Here is a 17,100-nt window from a genome sequence, read left to right as displayed (position 1 = left end):
GAAGAAAGAATATCCTATCTTAAAGACAGATCTGTTGAAATACCTTGAACAAAAAAGGAAGAAAAAATTGAAAATGAAACAGTGCTCAGGATATCTGTGATACCATCAAGCAAACTAATGTTTGAGCTTTGAGAATTCCTGAAGGAGTGGGGGAAAATAGTGGCTTAGAACACTTATTCAATGAAATAACGGAAAACCTCCCCAATTTGGAGACAAAACATATTCAAATACAGGAAGCTTATAGAATCCCAAATAGACATGATTAGAAAAGAAACTCACTATGACACATTATAGATTATAGTCAAACTTTCAAAAATATGACACAGAGTTTATGCTGTAATTTGTGGGATGAAACTGCTATGTAACCTTTAATGAACTGCATTAGTTAGAAACCTTCAGGCCAGAAGAGAGTGGAGAGACTGTGCACATTCTGAAAGAAACATCCATTCAGTTCACAATACTTTTCCCAGCAAAGTTATTTTTTAAATATGGTAGTAAAATAAATACTTTCTAAGACAAGCAGTAAGCCCTACAAATGCTACTTAAAGAAAAAATGTAATGTACATCATCAAATATCATGAAAGTATGAAATCAAATAGAAAAAGAATAAAAGGTTATTCAAACCAAAAGGAATTTAAAATGGAAAGACCAAGTTATTAGTTATCAACAATAATATTGAATGCAATAGAACTAAATCCCCCAATGAAAAGATACAGACTGACTGTTATATTTAAAAAAATCAACTATATGCTTCTGGCAAGAAATGCGTTTCACCAGTAAAGACACACAGAGACTGAAAGTTAAAGGATAGAAAAAGATATTCCAGGCCAGCGCCGCAGCTCACTAGGCTAATCCTCCGCCTTGTGGCTTCAGCACACTGGGTTCTAGTCCTGGTCGGGGCGCCGGATTCTGTCCTGGTTGCCCCTCTTCTAGGCCAGCTCTCTACTGTGGCCAGGGAGTGCAGTGGGGGATGGCCCAAGTACTTGGGCCCTGCACCCCATGGGAGACCAGGATAAGTACCTGGCTCCTGCCTTCGGATCAGTGTGGTGCGCCGCAGGCAGCATGCCAGCCGCGGCGGCCACTGGAGGGTGAACCAACGGCATAAGGAAGACCTTTCTCTCTGTCTCTCTCTCTCTCTCTGTCCACTCTGCCTGTCAATAAATAAAAATAAAAAAAAAGAAAAAGATATTCCATAAAAGTGGAAATCAAAAGCAAGTACAAGTAGCTATATTTATATCAGACAAAATAGACTTCGAGAAAAAAAAAATCAAAAGAAGCAAAGAACAATAACAGGCACAAAGATTACTAAATAAGGCTCAAAGAATCATATCAAAAAGAAGGTATGACTACTGTAAATGTGTATGCATCTAATGCCCGATCACCCCATTTTATAAAACACATGTTTATAGATCTGAAGGAAGACATAATCTCCAATATAAGAATACTGGATAACTTCAACATCCCTGTTTCATCAATGGACAGATTAACCAAAGGAAAAAAATCAACAAACATGCAATAGAGTTAATCTGCACAGCAGAGCAAATGGACCTAGTAGGAATTTACAGAATATTCCATCTCACAGCCATGGAACACACATTTCTTTTCATTGGCACATAGAACGTTCTCTATTATTGAACATACACTGGGCCATAAAAATGTGTCAACAAATTAGAAAAAGAAAATCTTGTATCTTTTTTCTGACCACTGTAGAATAAAGCTAGAAATTAACCACAAAAGAAACTGTATAAATTATACAAGTACATGGATATTGAACAGCATACTCATGAATGAACAGTGGGTCATTGAAGAAATCAAAAGGCAGATTAAAAAAATCTTTGAAACTAATGAAAAGAAACATAATGTATCAACACTTATGAGGTACAGCAAAAGCGATGTTGATATTAAGAGGAAAGTTTATATAAATAAGTGCTACATCATGTAAAAAGAAAGGTACTAAGTAAATAACATAACAATGCTTCTCAAGGACCAGAAAAACAAGAATAAAACAAACCCAAAATTAGAAGGAACGAATTAATAAAAAAAAGGAAGAAATAAAAAATAGAAACTTAAAACCATGCAGGAGGTTAGTAAAATGAAGAGCTGTTTTGTGAAAGAATAAACAAAATTCATAAACTAGCCAGACTAACCTATAACAAAAGAGATAAGATTCAAATAGTTAAGAGATGAAAAGGAAGATACAACACCCTGATACCACATAAATACTAATAATCATTAGGAACTCTTGTGAATCTGGCAACAAATTGGAAAACCTAGAAGAAATGGATATTTTTCTGGAAACATAAAACTTACCACAAAACACGCCAATAACCAAGGATGAGATTGCATCAGTAATAAAGAGTCTCCCAACAAAGAAAAGCACAAAATCTGAAGAACTTCACTGCTGAATTCTACCAGACTTTTTTTTTTTTTAAGATTTACTCATTTATTTGAAAGGTAGAGTTACAAGAGGAAGAGGCAGAGTCAGAGAGAGAGAGGTCTTCCATCTGCTGGTTCACTCCCCAGATGGCAGCAATGGCTGGAACTGAGGTGATCCAAAGGCAGGAGCCAGGAGCTTCCTCTGGGTCTCCCACTTGGGTGCTGGGGCCCAAGAACTTGGGTCACCTTTCATTGCTTTCCTAGGCCATAGCAGAGAGCTAGATCAGATGTGGAGCAGCCAGATTTGAACTGGTTCCCATATGGGATGTCGGCACTACAGGCAGCAGCTTTACCCACTATGCCCCAGCACTGGCCCCACCAAATTTTTAAGGAAGAACTAACATCAACTCTTCTTATTCCAAATAACTGGAGGGAACCCTTCCACACTCATCCTGTGAGGCCACATTAGCTTGATTCATGGTAGGAGTAATTTAGGAATAATGTAGATTAGAAAGAATAAAAAAAAAAAAAAAAAAAAAACAACAAAATGGTAGTCCTGAGCCTAGTCTTAGTATCAGTGTGAATTCCTGGATTAACACTCAGTTCCAATGCACTGAATTAATACAAGGAAAGGCTCACCTGTGTGCTATTTCAAGGAAACTGTAATTATGAAATCATAAGAAGATAAAAGGATGGAAAAATATATTCTTTTCAAACTGTAAACATATGAAAGCTGGTATAGGCCAATTATTGTCTTTCTAACTGTATATTTCAAAAAGTATAAATATCATACAAAGTGAATTTCAAATAAAGGACTATTACCAGGATATAACAATGACATTTTATAATGGTATAAGAAAAATACATGAATAAAACATAGCATTCTAAAATGCTAATGTTCCTAATAATGAAGATTAAAAATGGATGAAGTAAAAATGGGCAGAATTAAGAGGAGAAATAAACAGGTCCAACTCTATGGTGAGAGATTTCTATAACCTTTTCAGAGTTGTTGAAAGAAAAGTTAGACAAAATATCAGTAACACCATAAACCAATGGCTTAATTGATATTTATAGAACACTAGACTAAGAGACTTCATAATATACATTTTAGTGCAAAATAACACTCAACAAGATAGACTGTGTGCCATGTCCTAAAATAAGGGTAAAGAAATATCATAAGACTAAAATTTTTAAAAAACAAATTATATGGAGTCAATTAAATTAAATTTAAAAAATAGTTAAGAGATTTAGAAAAATTCCTTGACATTTTTGAAGGAAATAAAACATTTTTAAATAACCCATGGGTTAAAGATGAATGTACTAGTGTAATGATAGCATATTTTCCAGTGAATAAAAATGAAAAAACAGCATTTTTTGGGAGCAGCTAATGATCTACATAAGGAGAAATTAATCGCTTTAAATGCTTATATTTAAAAAATGTTAAGGTCAATGGTCTTCTTTCCTTGTATAAAAAGGTTGAAAAATATGAACAAACCAAAGCCAAAGTAAAAATGTTAGAAAACAATAAGAACAGAAATCAATTAAATAAGAAAGCAAAAAATAGGGTGCATTTACACAACTAAACCTTGATTCCTGAAAAAAGTAACAGGGACAGATGTTTGATGCAGCAGCAGTAAAGACACCTCTTAGGATTCCTGGATTCTATTGGAGTCCCTGAGTTCAAGTCCTGGCTCCACTTCTGATCTAACTTCCTGCTAATGTACACCTGGGAAGCAGCAGATGATGGTTCAAGTAGTTGGGTTCCTGAAACCCATGTGGGAAACCTGAATTAATTTCCCAGTATCTGTCTTTGACTTGGTCCAGTCCTAGGCATTAAAGATTTTTGTTAAAGACTTTTGGAATATGGGGTGGTAGACATAAGAATTCCCCCCCCCCTTTCAATTAAAATAAGTAAAAACTTAACAGGAAAAGTGAAAATAAAATTTATAAACTTTTAGCATTCTGAAATGCTAATGTTCCTAATAATGAAGATTAAAAATGGATGAAGTAAAAATGGGCAGAATTAAGAAGAGAAATAAACAGGTCCAGCTCTATGGTTAGAGATTTCTAATTTATAAACTTTTTCTTTAAAAAAAGAAATAAAAACCACATATTCGAGGCCGTCCTTGTGGTGCAGGGGGTAAAGCTGCCGCCTGCAGTACCGGCATTCCGTATGGGCGCTGGTTTGAGTCCCAGCTGTTCCTCTTCTGATACAGCTCTCTGCTATGGCCTGCGAGGGCAGTAGAAAGTAGAAGATGGCCCAAATGTTTGGGTGCCTGCATTCACATGGGAGACCCAGAAGAAGCTCCTGGTTCCTGGCTTCGGATCAGCCCAGCTCCAGCTGTTGCGGCCATCTAGGGAGTGAACCAGTGGGTGGAGGACCTCTCTTTCTCTCTCTCTCTCTCTGCCTCTCTCTCTCTGTAACTCTGCCTTTCAAATAAATGAATAAATCTTTATTAAAAATAACCACATATTCACAAAAATAGGGAAAACAGAGGAACTATTGCCGTGAGCCTCTTGGGGAGCCTGGCCAGCAGACTTAACCCCGGGCCCGCGACGACGCGAGAAAAGAACGAACGGCGCTTATCGGTCTTCAGTAGACTTTTTATTAGAGAAAGTAGACGTGACAGAGAAAGAAAGGAAGGAGGAAAGGAGAGGAAAGAGCTTCCTCCTTACACCCGCGGCTTATATACAAAATGTGACCAATCAGAAGCAAGCTAGAGTCCATGCATCAGGCACACCAATCCGGTCTCTGTTCACGTGAAGGGCACGCGTCCTTCGGCCAATCAGGTGAGGTGTCACGCGGCAGGCAGGCAGACTCACTGCGGGGGGGGGGGGGGGTGGTGTTACCATCTTGTTTACCGCGACCTCCATCTCTCTGCCTCCGGAGAGCCCTGCCCGTTGGAAAGCCCCTGGTCAAAACCGAAAGTAATGCGATGCCGCCGCGGACTATTCCCCGACAAAATATCACCACAGATCCTATAGATACCACGTAAAAAGAATATGAGAGAATATTGTGAACAAGTTAATTCCAATAAATTTTTTAACTTAGGTGACACCTACATGCTCCCTGCAAAACAGCACTCCAAAATGATACATTAAAATACTAATATTTCTATATCTAGTAAAAAACAGATACAAATGAGGTCTTTTAAAATTTCATGGGAGGCAGGTGCCACGGCTCAACAGGCTAATCTTCTGCCTAGTGGCGCCGGCACACCGGGTTCTAGTCCTGGTCGGGATGCCGGATTCTGTCCCGGTTGCCCCTCTTCCAGGCCAGCTCTCTGCTGTGGCCAGGGAGTGCAGTGGAGGATGGCCCAAGTGCTTGGGCCCTGCACCCCATGGGAGACCAGGAGAAGCACCTGGCTCCTGCCTTCGGATCAGCGTTGGAGGGTGAACCAACGGCAAAGGAAGACCTTTCTCTCTGTCTCTCTCTCGCTGTCCACTCTGCCTGTAAAAAAAAAAAAAAAAAAAAAGTTCATGGGTTTCAAAATTTTTTGTACCAATAATAAACATCTTTTAATTTCATTCTCTAATGAAGTTTTTGAAGTATCCTCATTTCTCTGAATTGCTCTATAAATAAAGCTACAGGAATAGATAGTTTCAGGTGAACTCTGGAAACATTTTACACAATTTCTTTCAGAAAGTCTCTTCCAAGGGCAAACACTGCTCAACATTTCCTTGAGGTTGGGAGCTCTCTCAATTTCTCCATATTTGAAAGTCTCTCTGACTCTCAAATAGTTAAATTCACAAAAAAAGGAAGAAAAAATGAAGAAAAACAAAAACCCATGAAAAACTATGAAATACATGTATTAGGAGCAAATACATCTGTAAAGGAAAAAGAGATTTTTTATACTTTTCCAGAATCTAATATATCAGTTATTCATGTCAGAAGACGAAGACTTAAGCGTGATCACAACAAGATTAAAATCTTACCCAGGAATATTGGAGTGAAACAAAAGAACATCAAAGGCAAAGAACAAATCTTTAAAATAGATCAAAAGAAAAGACAGATTCCCCAAAAGAAATAACTAAGAGCAGTTTCTTTAACAATAGAAACTGGAATCCTGTTTTCCAGAGAAAGTAACTGCAAAGTATAGTTTTATGTATCTAAGTGATACTTTAAAACCAATGGCATTTTCACACAAAGAATAGGAATAGTTGATGGTTCATAGACTCTCATCGAAAGCACTGCTGAAGGACTTACTCCAAGAAAAGAAAATTAAACTAAGGAAGGACTGATGAAATAATAATAATGTTTCAGTAAATTGACACAGATGAAGTATACACTGACTGTTATTTTGATTGGCTATTGAAGGAAAATTTCTGTAAGGAAATACGACAAAGTGTGAAACTATTTCTGTGAAGTTATTTCACAATAAGCGTTTCCTTTATTACTATTTTAAAAGAAAAAACTGAAAGAAATAGTAAAGAAAGTTTGACTTTAGAGAATCCATTTGGATTTCAACTTTTTTTAAGAGACTGAGTTTTCATCATAAAAAGACAAATATTTTAGGTAACAGAAAATCATTATTGAATATGAAGATATATGATAATAATAAGCTATGTAATTTCAAAAACCAATATCAAGAATAGTAGAAAAATGAACAAAGTGTCAAAGATTTGTGGAACCAAGTCAAGAGGTCCAATATTTGTATGTTGGAATTCAACAAGGAAAGAAAGAAGAAAATGGGAGACAAAAATATTTGAGTAAATAATGGTTGAAATTCCTAACTTTGATGAAAACATGTAATGTACAGACTCAGCTCCTCAGTAAATCCCAGAGAAACTAGATACAAAGAAGACTATATACATTGCAGGCAAATTTCCAAAACCCACAAATGAAGTCTTGACAACATCAAGAGATGACATATTAACCCAACTAAACAATGATAACCTTAAAGGATATTTTAACAGAAATAATGAAAGAAGACATTGGCATGTTCTCTCAATAGATCAAGAAAACACTGTAATCAAAAATTATATATATCCATCAAAACCATATTTCAAAATTGAAGTTTTAATGTATATGTAGATAGACAAAAAGATTTCATTGTTTGCTGACTTTGCTTCAAGATACATCAATAGTAACTTGAACCCAATAGTAACTTGATTGGCAATGAGCAAATAAGAGCATCAGAAATGGCAAACATGGATATTTATGAAAGTATGTATTTTCCTTTTAATTTTTGTGAATATTCTACTACACTACTGCATTTCATCAGAAATAATTAAAAATTAACTTCCAGTAGATCAAAGTATATTAAAGATACATGTTGTGATCCCTAAAGCAATCTCTAACGATAAATATTAGAAATGCCAGCAACACATGCTTTATATTCTATCCAATTTTCTCCTAATGCATACCCTGAGAAATAGTAAGTGATGGCTCAAATGCTTGGGCCCCTGCAACTCACATAAAAGACCCAGAAGGAGTTCCTAGCTCCTGATTTTGGCCTGGTCCAACCATGGTTGTTAGGGACATTTAGGAAGTGAACCAACAGATAGAAGAATCTCTCTCTCTCTCTCTCTCTCTCTCCATCTCTCACTCTCACTCTTACTCTCACTTTCGCTCTCATACACGAACACCAAGTGTTGGCAGGGACATGAAACAAATGTTAGTTTTATGTATTTCTTGAGGGAAGATGGGAGAACCACCTCAGGAAACAGTTTGACACTTTGTTTCAAGTACAGCATAACTTTATCTCGCAATTCAGTAATTCCAATTCTAGATTTTTACCCATAAGATACTTATGTCCTTACTAAAACTTATATGTATTCATTATTCATTATAGAGAAGACAAGATACAACCCAAATGTCTATCTGTTAGGAAATGGATAAATAAAATGTGATATATGAGGGGTCTTGAAAAAGTTCACGAGAAATGTGTATTATGAAAAAACTATGTATGGATTTCAAATTTTTTAAGTTTATTTGCTTTATTGTACAAAATTGAATAGAACTAAATGTACATAAGCATCACATTTGTTCACATCACTATCTTGTTCTTCACATTAGCTTTATTATTCAAACTTAGAAGTTTGGATTTCAGTTGTTTTGGAACAAAATAAACATATCTTTTAATTCCATTTGCCCATACATGTCTATAAAATAGAATAGTACTTATCAATACAAATGCAAAAACACGAAATTTCAAAAGCGTTGTGCTGACCTACGTACTGAATGGTTCCATTGGTATAATATTTTAAGAAATGTGAAACTATTAGCTTGTCTGAAATTGGGGTTGTAGGGGGTACAGCGAGAGAGGGTAGGACAATAGCAAAAAGCAATGTGAAACATTTCTAAGTGGTGAAAATTGTCTCTTGAGTGTGATTGTGGTTACATCATGAAATTCATTTGCCCAGACTCATCAAACTAGACACTGAAATGATTGTGCTTCAGTAAAGATGTTTAAATAAAGGAAGCTATAAAAGCTTATGATAGTGACAATAATGAATATCAAAACTTGTAACTTGCAATCATAAACCATTTCCAGAATTTTATATGTATTTAAATGGTTATTCTTCTAAAATAACAAGGAGAAGGATTTCAGATTAAGTGTTCATTGTCAGAAATTATAGCCACACATGGTCAGGCATGGTGGGATTAGTCCCCCAGAAGAGTGGTAGGTAGACAGCTCATGCCACAGCCCTGAACATTGAATTCCATGGTATGCTTACTTGTAGGAGTTGTCTTCTCCTGAAACCTGTGGTCTCTTCGCTGGAGGTACAATACTCAGAGAGTCCTGGGATCAGCTCCATTTCTGTTGTTGAGTTATTTATTTATTTATTTGTAAGGCAGAGCTACAGAGAGGCAGAGACAGAGAGAAGTCTTGCATCCACTGCTTCACTCCCAAATGGCCACAACAGCTGGAGCTGGGCTGATATGAAGCCAGGAGCCAGAAGCTTCCTCCAGGTCTCCCATGCAAGTGCAGAGGCCCAAGGACTTGGGCCATCTTCCACTGCTTTTCCAGGCCATAGCAGAGAGCTGGATTGAAAGCAGAGCAGCTGGGACTAGAACCAGCATCCTAACAGGATGCCAGTGCTACAGGCCATGGCCTTAACCTGCTACGCCCCATTGCTGGCCCCTGAACACATCTGTCAAAGAACTGGCGGCCATATGGGCTGCCGGCACTGCAGCAGCGGGTTTTACCTGCTATGCAACAGCCCTGGCCCCTTTTGTTGAGTTCTTGTGAGGAGCTTATCTACCTTTCTCTTGCAATTGAACTGATGGCTGCAGCTGCTGGAAGAGAGAAGGAGGAACTGCTGAAGACTTCTGAATGCAGACGAAGAGTTCTCATCAAGAAGCTGAAGAGAGAAGAGCCTGCATGCAAGACGTGGTGGTGAGGACAATGAGAAGGCAGACTCCCAACAGACTTGGGAGGAACACTGTGTGTGTGTGTGTGTGTGTGTGTTGAAGATGACTGAAGAATCATTATTGGGTTTATCTTAGAAAAAGATGGCTCAGAGTGGAGCTATTTTCTGAGGTAGGAAATATGGGAATAGAACATTTGGATGGGTGTCAATCAATCACATTGATGCCTGATGTGGTTCAGAGAGACACCTCCAGTGTGTCAGTGGCAGTAGAGTTCTGAAGTAGTGAGAAATGGAATATTTGAGATTCACCCATGTAGGGGAGCTAATAGATGCAATTTTGTATGAGGAGGATGGCCTGAGGAGTGGAACCATGGGAGCACTAATGCTTAGAGGGTTAGGGTTGGATGTGGAGCGTTAATCTAAAGTGGAGGTTGAGGACATTCAGAAATGAAGGATCAGAGTTGGCCTGGTGGTTAATGTGTTGGATAAGACACACATCCCACATTAGAGTGCTTGGGTTTCATATGCTGCTACAGCTCCTGACTCCAGCTTCCTGTTGGGAGGCAGCTGGTGATGGTTCAAGTAGCTGGATTTCTGCTGCCTGGGTTGGGGATTTAGATTGAGTTTCTAGTTCTTGGCTTTGGCTTTGGTTCTGTCCAAGTCCTGACATTTCTAGCATTTGGGGAGTGAATCAACAGATGGAAGAGCTCATGTTTTCTCTTTTTCTCTCTCTCTCTCACTCTCCTTTTTGAATGTATGAGGTTTTTTTTTTTTTAAAGAAGAAACTGTTAGTTAATAAGTCAGATCAGCCAAAGGAATGATGTGGCAGTCAATATACCTGTTTACAACAACTTGGCACAAAGTACTTCATTCATATCTCTAGACCTAAGTTTTTCTTGTGATTATTTAGATCATCTCTTATATTCTTTTAGTTTAAAGCTACCATCTAAATATGATGCTTTTTTAGTTTAAATATACTTTGTGGTATCTTTATGATAGTTAAGATGGCATGCCCATGCACACAAACTACTTAGAGAACAAATGATTCTATCAATTAAATTTGTCTCAAGGGAGCTCATGAAAGATGGAGAAACACATTGGTTAGTTAATTAAATGCAGCATCTGAAAGACTCTGGTGACACAGGAGACCACTAACAGTGTGGAAGAAGCAGCAGTGCTCACTGCTCACCTCCACCTGTGCAAGTGTTGAGGGGTTGGAATGGGAAGAAATGCACTGCAGTGCTGTCACCTTGGCCCCACAGTAGTCTCATGGATGTGAGAGTGAAACCTGCAGGGGGAAACAGGCACACAGCCGTGGGAAGGCCCCTGGACTTGCATACCCACTGCTTATGGAGAGCTCAGTTTTAAATAAAAGATGAAATTAGTTGACTTGGTAATGGGTTCAGCCCACATGTCCCGGGCAGGCTGCCGCAATCAACACAGCTCACAGATTCACAGTAGCTCTCAGCGGTCTCCCCAGTGGAAGTTGATGAGAGATTTAAAGATGATTTCCATGCCTCTCTCTCTCTTCTCTCTCTTTCACACACACACACACACACACACACACACACACACAATCTCAGTCTACTTTGCATTGCCTCATTTCTCTTGACATGCTGTGATAATTAGTGAATAATTTTGGCATGGCCGTATCTCCCCACCAACTGATAATACGTATATTTTCTAGGGTCAAATGGTGCTTGAGACATGCACAGTGATCGCTACCTCAAAGGATAGGGTATGTTTATCCCAACAGACTTAAAAGAGCTATGAAGCTCTTGTGTTCCAGGCTTGCAGAATGGTCTTTAAGAATTGCATAGGAATGGTGTGTGAAGGTTCTTGGCCTTTCTTCCTGCTGTGGTCCTCTACACAGATGAGTCCAGATGCCCCAAGACTCCTTCTTCTAAACTTCTAAATTAATGAAATGAAGTGGGGAGGGAAACTCCCAAAGGAGTCCATCTATATAATATTTGGAACCTAGAGAAGCTTTTGTGCTCTTTAGACACATGGAAACTAGCAATAAGAATATTTGTATTATGTGTAAGTGTTGAGTACCATGAGAAGGAAATGGAAAGCTAGAACTGCAAGGAAAGGCAGGCCTGGGACACTGAGTCTTAATCTTTTCTGATGTTTTTCTCTAGGGATCCTTAGTCAGAATCCATGGTGCAATTTTTCTTCAGATCCTCCCTGTTAAAATAAGGGGAAGTAGTAATGTTCTACTTGTTGCAGTATGAACATAAATTTATGGCTGTCAAAAAAAGGAAAGTATGAAGTACTTGGAAATAGGCTGAAGGATGGTGTAACTGCAGGTCTTATATTTAATTTTGCTAGATACTCTTATTACAGAGCAAACCAAATGAGTGGTGCAAAGTAGAAGGCGACTCAAAATATTAAACTGGTTTTCCATCTATTATGGATTGAATTTTGTCTCCCTCTATAACTCTGAATTTGTGTGTTGAAGCATTTACCCTCAATGTAGCTGTATTAGGAAATTACACTTTTCAAAAGGTAATTAGGCCCTCTTGGCCTCCATCCCTCCCTCTGTGTCTACATTTGTGCATGTGTGTGTACAGGCATATATGCACACAGAGGAAAGGTCATGTGAGGACACAGCAAGAAAGTGGCCATCTGCAAGCCAGGAAGAGAGACCACACCAGAAGCCAACCCTGCTGGGACCTTGATCTTGACTTATAGCATCCAGAACCAAAGGGAAATAAATTGCTATTGTTTAAGCCAGTCAGTCTGTGGTATTTTGTTACAGCAACCCAGGCAGCAAGTATGCCATCTGAATTGTCCCTAAAGTGGGCAATTAGCCTAGCAGTTAAGATGCTGGATAAGATGTTCATATTCCTTATCGGAGTGTATGAATTTGATACCCGAATCTGTCTCCTGACTCTAACTTCCTACTAATGCAGACCCTGGAAGACAGCAAGTGATGGTCCAAATGACTGAGTTCCTACTACCCACAGAAGAGACTTGAGTTCAATTCCTGGCTCCAGGCTTTTGCCTGGCCTAGCCCTGGCTATTGTAGTTATTTGGGGAAATGAACAGCAGCAGATAAGAGCTCTCTGTCTCTCTCCGCCTCTCAAACAAATAAGTATTTTAAAATAAAATACAAAAATTTCACTTACATATAAAGTTTTCTAATGTAGAGACACAAAGAAAATATATATATATTTTTTGAATTTTACCAAGGCATTTATTGCACCTATAGAAATGATTGTATTTTTTTTTAAACTTTTATTTAATGAATATAAATTTCCAAAGTACGAATAATGGATTACAATGGCTTCCCCCCCATACCGTCCCTCCCACCCACAACCCTCCCCTCTCCCACTCCCTCTCCCCTTCCATTCACATCAAGATTCATTTTTGATTATCTTAATATACAGAAGATCAGCTTAGTATACATTAAGTAAGGATTTCAACAGTTTGCTCCCACACAGAAACATAAAGTGAAAAATAATAGATGATTTTTTTTAAATGATGATGAAATCAGAGCAGACCTATTGTCATGTTTAATCCCAGTGAGAGTCAAGTTGGGAATTGATAATTTCTTTTTTTTTTTTTTTTTTTTTACAGAGGATCAGTTTAGTATGCATTAAGTAAGGATTTCAACAGTTTGCACCCCCATAGAAACACAAAGTGAAATATATTGTTTGAGTACTCGTTATAGCATTAAATCTCAATGCACAGCACATTAAGGACAGAGATCCCACATGAGGAGTAAGTGCACAGTGACTCCTGTTGTTGACTTTACCAATTGACACTCCTGTCTATGGCATCAGCAATCTCCCCATGCTCCAGTCATGAGTTTCCAAGGCTATGGAAGCCCTCCAAGTTCTCCGACTCTTATCTTGTTTAGACAAGGTCCTAGTCAAAGTGGAGGTTCTCTCCTCCCTTCAGAGAAAGGTACCTCCTTCTTTGATGACCTGTTCTTTCCACTGGGATCTCACTCACAGAGATCTTTTGCCTGAGTGTCTTGGCTTTCCATGCCTGAAATACTCTCATGGGCTTTTCAGCCAAATCCGAATGCCTTTAGGGCTGATTCTGAGGCCAGAGTGCTATTTAGGACATCCGCCATTCTATGAGTCTGCTGAGTATCTCACTTCCCATGTTGGATCACTCTCCCCTTTATTTACTCCATCGGTTAGCGTTAGCAGGTACTAGACTTGTCTATGTGCTCCCTTTGACTCCCAGTCCCTCCACCATGACCAACTGTGAACTGAAATTGATCACCTGGAACAGTGAGATGGCATTGGTACATGCCACCTCGATGGGATTGAATTGGAATCCCCTGGTATGCTTCCAACTCCACCACTTGGGGCAAGTCAGCCTGAGCATGTCCCAAATTATACATCTCTTCCCTCTCCCATTCCCACTCCCATGTTCAACAGGGATCACATTTCAGTTAAGGAAAATATATTTTTAGATGCTATTTCTTTTTATGAGAGAGAGAAAGAAAGAGAGAGAGAGAATATCTTCAGTCTGTTGGTTCACTACCTAAATGCCTTGGAACTGGGAACTCAATCCATTTCTCCCTTTCAGGTGGCAGGGACCCAACTACCTGAGCCATCCCCTTCTACCTCACAGGATATACGTTAGCAGGAAGCTGGAATTGGGAGTGAAACTAGCACTTTAAAATTCTGATATGAGATGCAATAGTCTCAAGCAGTGTCGTAACCACTGCACCAAATTTTGTTTCACACTAAAATTTAGACTGATGCTTCCATTGGACAGACCCATGCTTCTTTGATATTTAAAAAGTAACAGGAAATTTTACAGGTTTTGATGGGAATGTGTTTTTTTTTAGTTTTAGATTTTTTTAACTTTTATTTAATGAATATACATTTCCAAAGTACAGCTTATGGATTACAATGGCTTCCCCACCCCCATGACTTCCCTCCCACCCACAACCCTCCCCTTTCCCACTCCCTCTCCCCTTCCATTCACATCAAGATTCATTTTCAATTCTCTTTATATACAGAAGATCAGTTTAGCATATATTAAGTAAAGATTTCAACAGTTTGCATCCACATAGAAACACAAAGTGAAAAATACTGTTTTAGTACTAGATATAGCATTAAATCACAATGTACAGCACATTAAGGACAGAGATCCTACATGAGGAGTAAGTGCGCCGGCGCCGTGGCTCAATAGGCTAATCCTCCACCTTGCGGCGCCGGCACACCGGGTTCTAGTCCCGGTTGGGGCGCCGGATTCTGTCCCGGTTGCCCCTCTTCCAGGACAGCTCTCTGCTATGGCCCGGGAGTGCAGTGGAGGATGGCCCAAGTGCTTGGGCCCTGCACCCCATGGGAGACCAGGAAAAGCACCTGGATCCTGGCTCCTGCCATCGGATCAGCGCGGTGCGCCGGCTGCAGCAGCGGCCATTGGAGGGTGAACCAACGGCAAAAGGAAGACCTCTCTCTCTCACTGTCCACTCTGCCTGTCAAAAAAAAAAATAATAATAAAAATAAAAAAAAGGAGTAAGTGCACAGAGACTCCTGTTGTTGACTTAACAAATTGACACTCTTGTTTATGGCATCAGTAATCATCTTAGGCTCTTGTCATGAGCTGCCAAGGCTATGAAAGCCCCCTGAGTTCACCGACTCTGATCATATTTAGACAAGGTCGTAGTCAAAGTGGAAGTTCTCTCCTCCCTTCAGAGAATGGTACCTCCTTCTTTGATGACCCGTTCTTTCCACTGGGATCTCACTCGCGGAGATCTTTCATTTAGTTTTTTTTTTTTTTTTTTTTTTTTTTTTTTTTTGCCAGAGTGTCTTGGCTTTCTATGCCTGAAATACTCTCATGGGCTTTTCAGCCCGATCTGCATGCCTTAAGGGCTGATTCTGAGGCCAGAGTGCTGTTTAGGACATCTGCCATTCTGAGTCTACTGTGTAACCCACTTCCCATGTTGGATTGTTCTCTCCCTTTTTTATTCTATCAGTATTTGCAGACACTAGTCTTGTTTATGTGATCCCTTTGGCTCTTATTCCTATCATTATGATCAATTGTGAACAGAAATTGATCACTGGGACTAGTGAGATGGCATTGGTACATGCCGCCTTGATGGGATTGAATTGGAATCCCCTAGTATGTTTCTAACTCTACCGTTTGGGGCAAGTCATCTTGAGCATGTCCCAAATTGCACATCTCTTCCCTCTCTTATTCCCACTCTTATATTTAACAGCGATCACTTTTTAGTTAAGTTTCAATACTTAAGACTAACTGTGTATTGATTACAGTATTCAACCAAAAGTTAAGTAGAACAAACAAACAAAAAATACTAAGAGGGATAACATATTAAGTTGTTCATCAACAGTCAGGGTGAGGGCTGATCAAGTCACCATTTCTCATAGTATTCATTTCACTTTAACAGGTTTCCTTTTTGGTGCTCGGTTAGTTGTCACCATTAATGATATCCTCAGGGCATACATTTTTCTTTATATCTTGAATCACTGAGATATTACCCATACATAAAAGAGGCTTAATTAAATTGAAATTTTTTGCTAATAGAACTATTTTATTACTTTCATCTCTAAGTTTCCATGGAGATTTTGTTAACAAAGCGTATTCATTCAAATACTGCTTTACAAGCAGTGTTGGGGTCTGTCTGGCGTTTTGTGTCACCAAAGTCTCCTTAATCTTCCTTGACAGTTGTTTGGTGAGAAAGGTTTGGCTGGGTGCTGACAGTATTACTGAAGGAAGCATGCTGGAAGCTGTTCTAGAGAATAGGGATGTGAGGGAGGTTACTGGAGAGGCAGTACTGTGCCCTACCCATCACATCACATCAGCATGGCATTGCTGCTGTTAATGCAGACATCCTGCTGGGCTAGTTTGTCAAGTCTCCTGTATTAATCTGCTCTCCCCGTCCCCTTTCCATGTTGCAAATTTTGAAAGAAAGTCTATGTATGTATTCTTGAAAGTAAGCTCACACTAGGAATTTTGTTCTAACTCCTTTAGGGAAAAGTACCTATATAAATTATTTTGGAATCCTACTGCATGAGAGATTTGACTGTTATATTCAGTTTATTTATTTATTTACCCATCATTTATTTATTGGCATAGTAAGAACTCCTTATCTGTGAGGACCCCCCAATGAATGGCTGAGATGTGGATAGTAGCAATCCCTAGATACACTACACCTTGTCCTAGACATCCAAATCTATGATAAACTCAAATCCATAAATTATGCACAGAAATTAACAGCAATAACTAATAATAAAACAGAATAATTATAACAATATAATGGAATAAAATTCATGTGAATGTGGTCTCTCTCTCTCAAGATATCTTATTGTACTATATCATTTCACTTAAAGAAAGTACTTTATGGCCTCTTTTTGGCATATCAAGTTTCAAGCACAACCATTCTTTCTGCTTTGAGGTCATTATTAAGTAAAATAA

At 38.8% G+C, this 17,100-nt stretch overlaps 1 protein-coding gene across 2 annotated transcripts in view; it reads left to right on the top strand.

Moving 5' to 3' along the window:
- LOC138843059 (serine/arginine repetitive matrix protein 1-like) overlaps positions 1–17,100 on the top strand; it is a 244,974-nt gene that overhangs the window by 210,572 nt on the left and 17,302 nt on the right. The gene's annotated exons all lie outside the window — the stretch shown is intronic.

The sequence above is a fragment of the Oryctolagus cuniculus genome, chromosome 10 (genome assembly GCF_964237555.1).
Source record: "Oryctolagus cuniculus chromosome 10, mOryCun1.1, whole genome shotgun sequence".
In the NCBI taxonomy this organism is placed as follows: domain Eukaryota; kingdom Metazoa; phylum Chordata; class Mammalia; order Lagomorpha; family Leporidae; genus Oryctolagus; species Oryctolagus cuniculus.
Note: the sequence above shows the minus strand (reverse complement) of the source record. Positions and strands in the feature narration are given on the sequence as shown.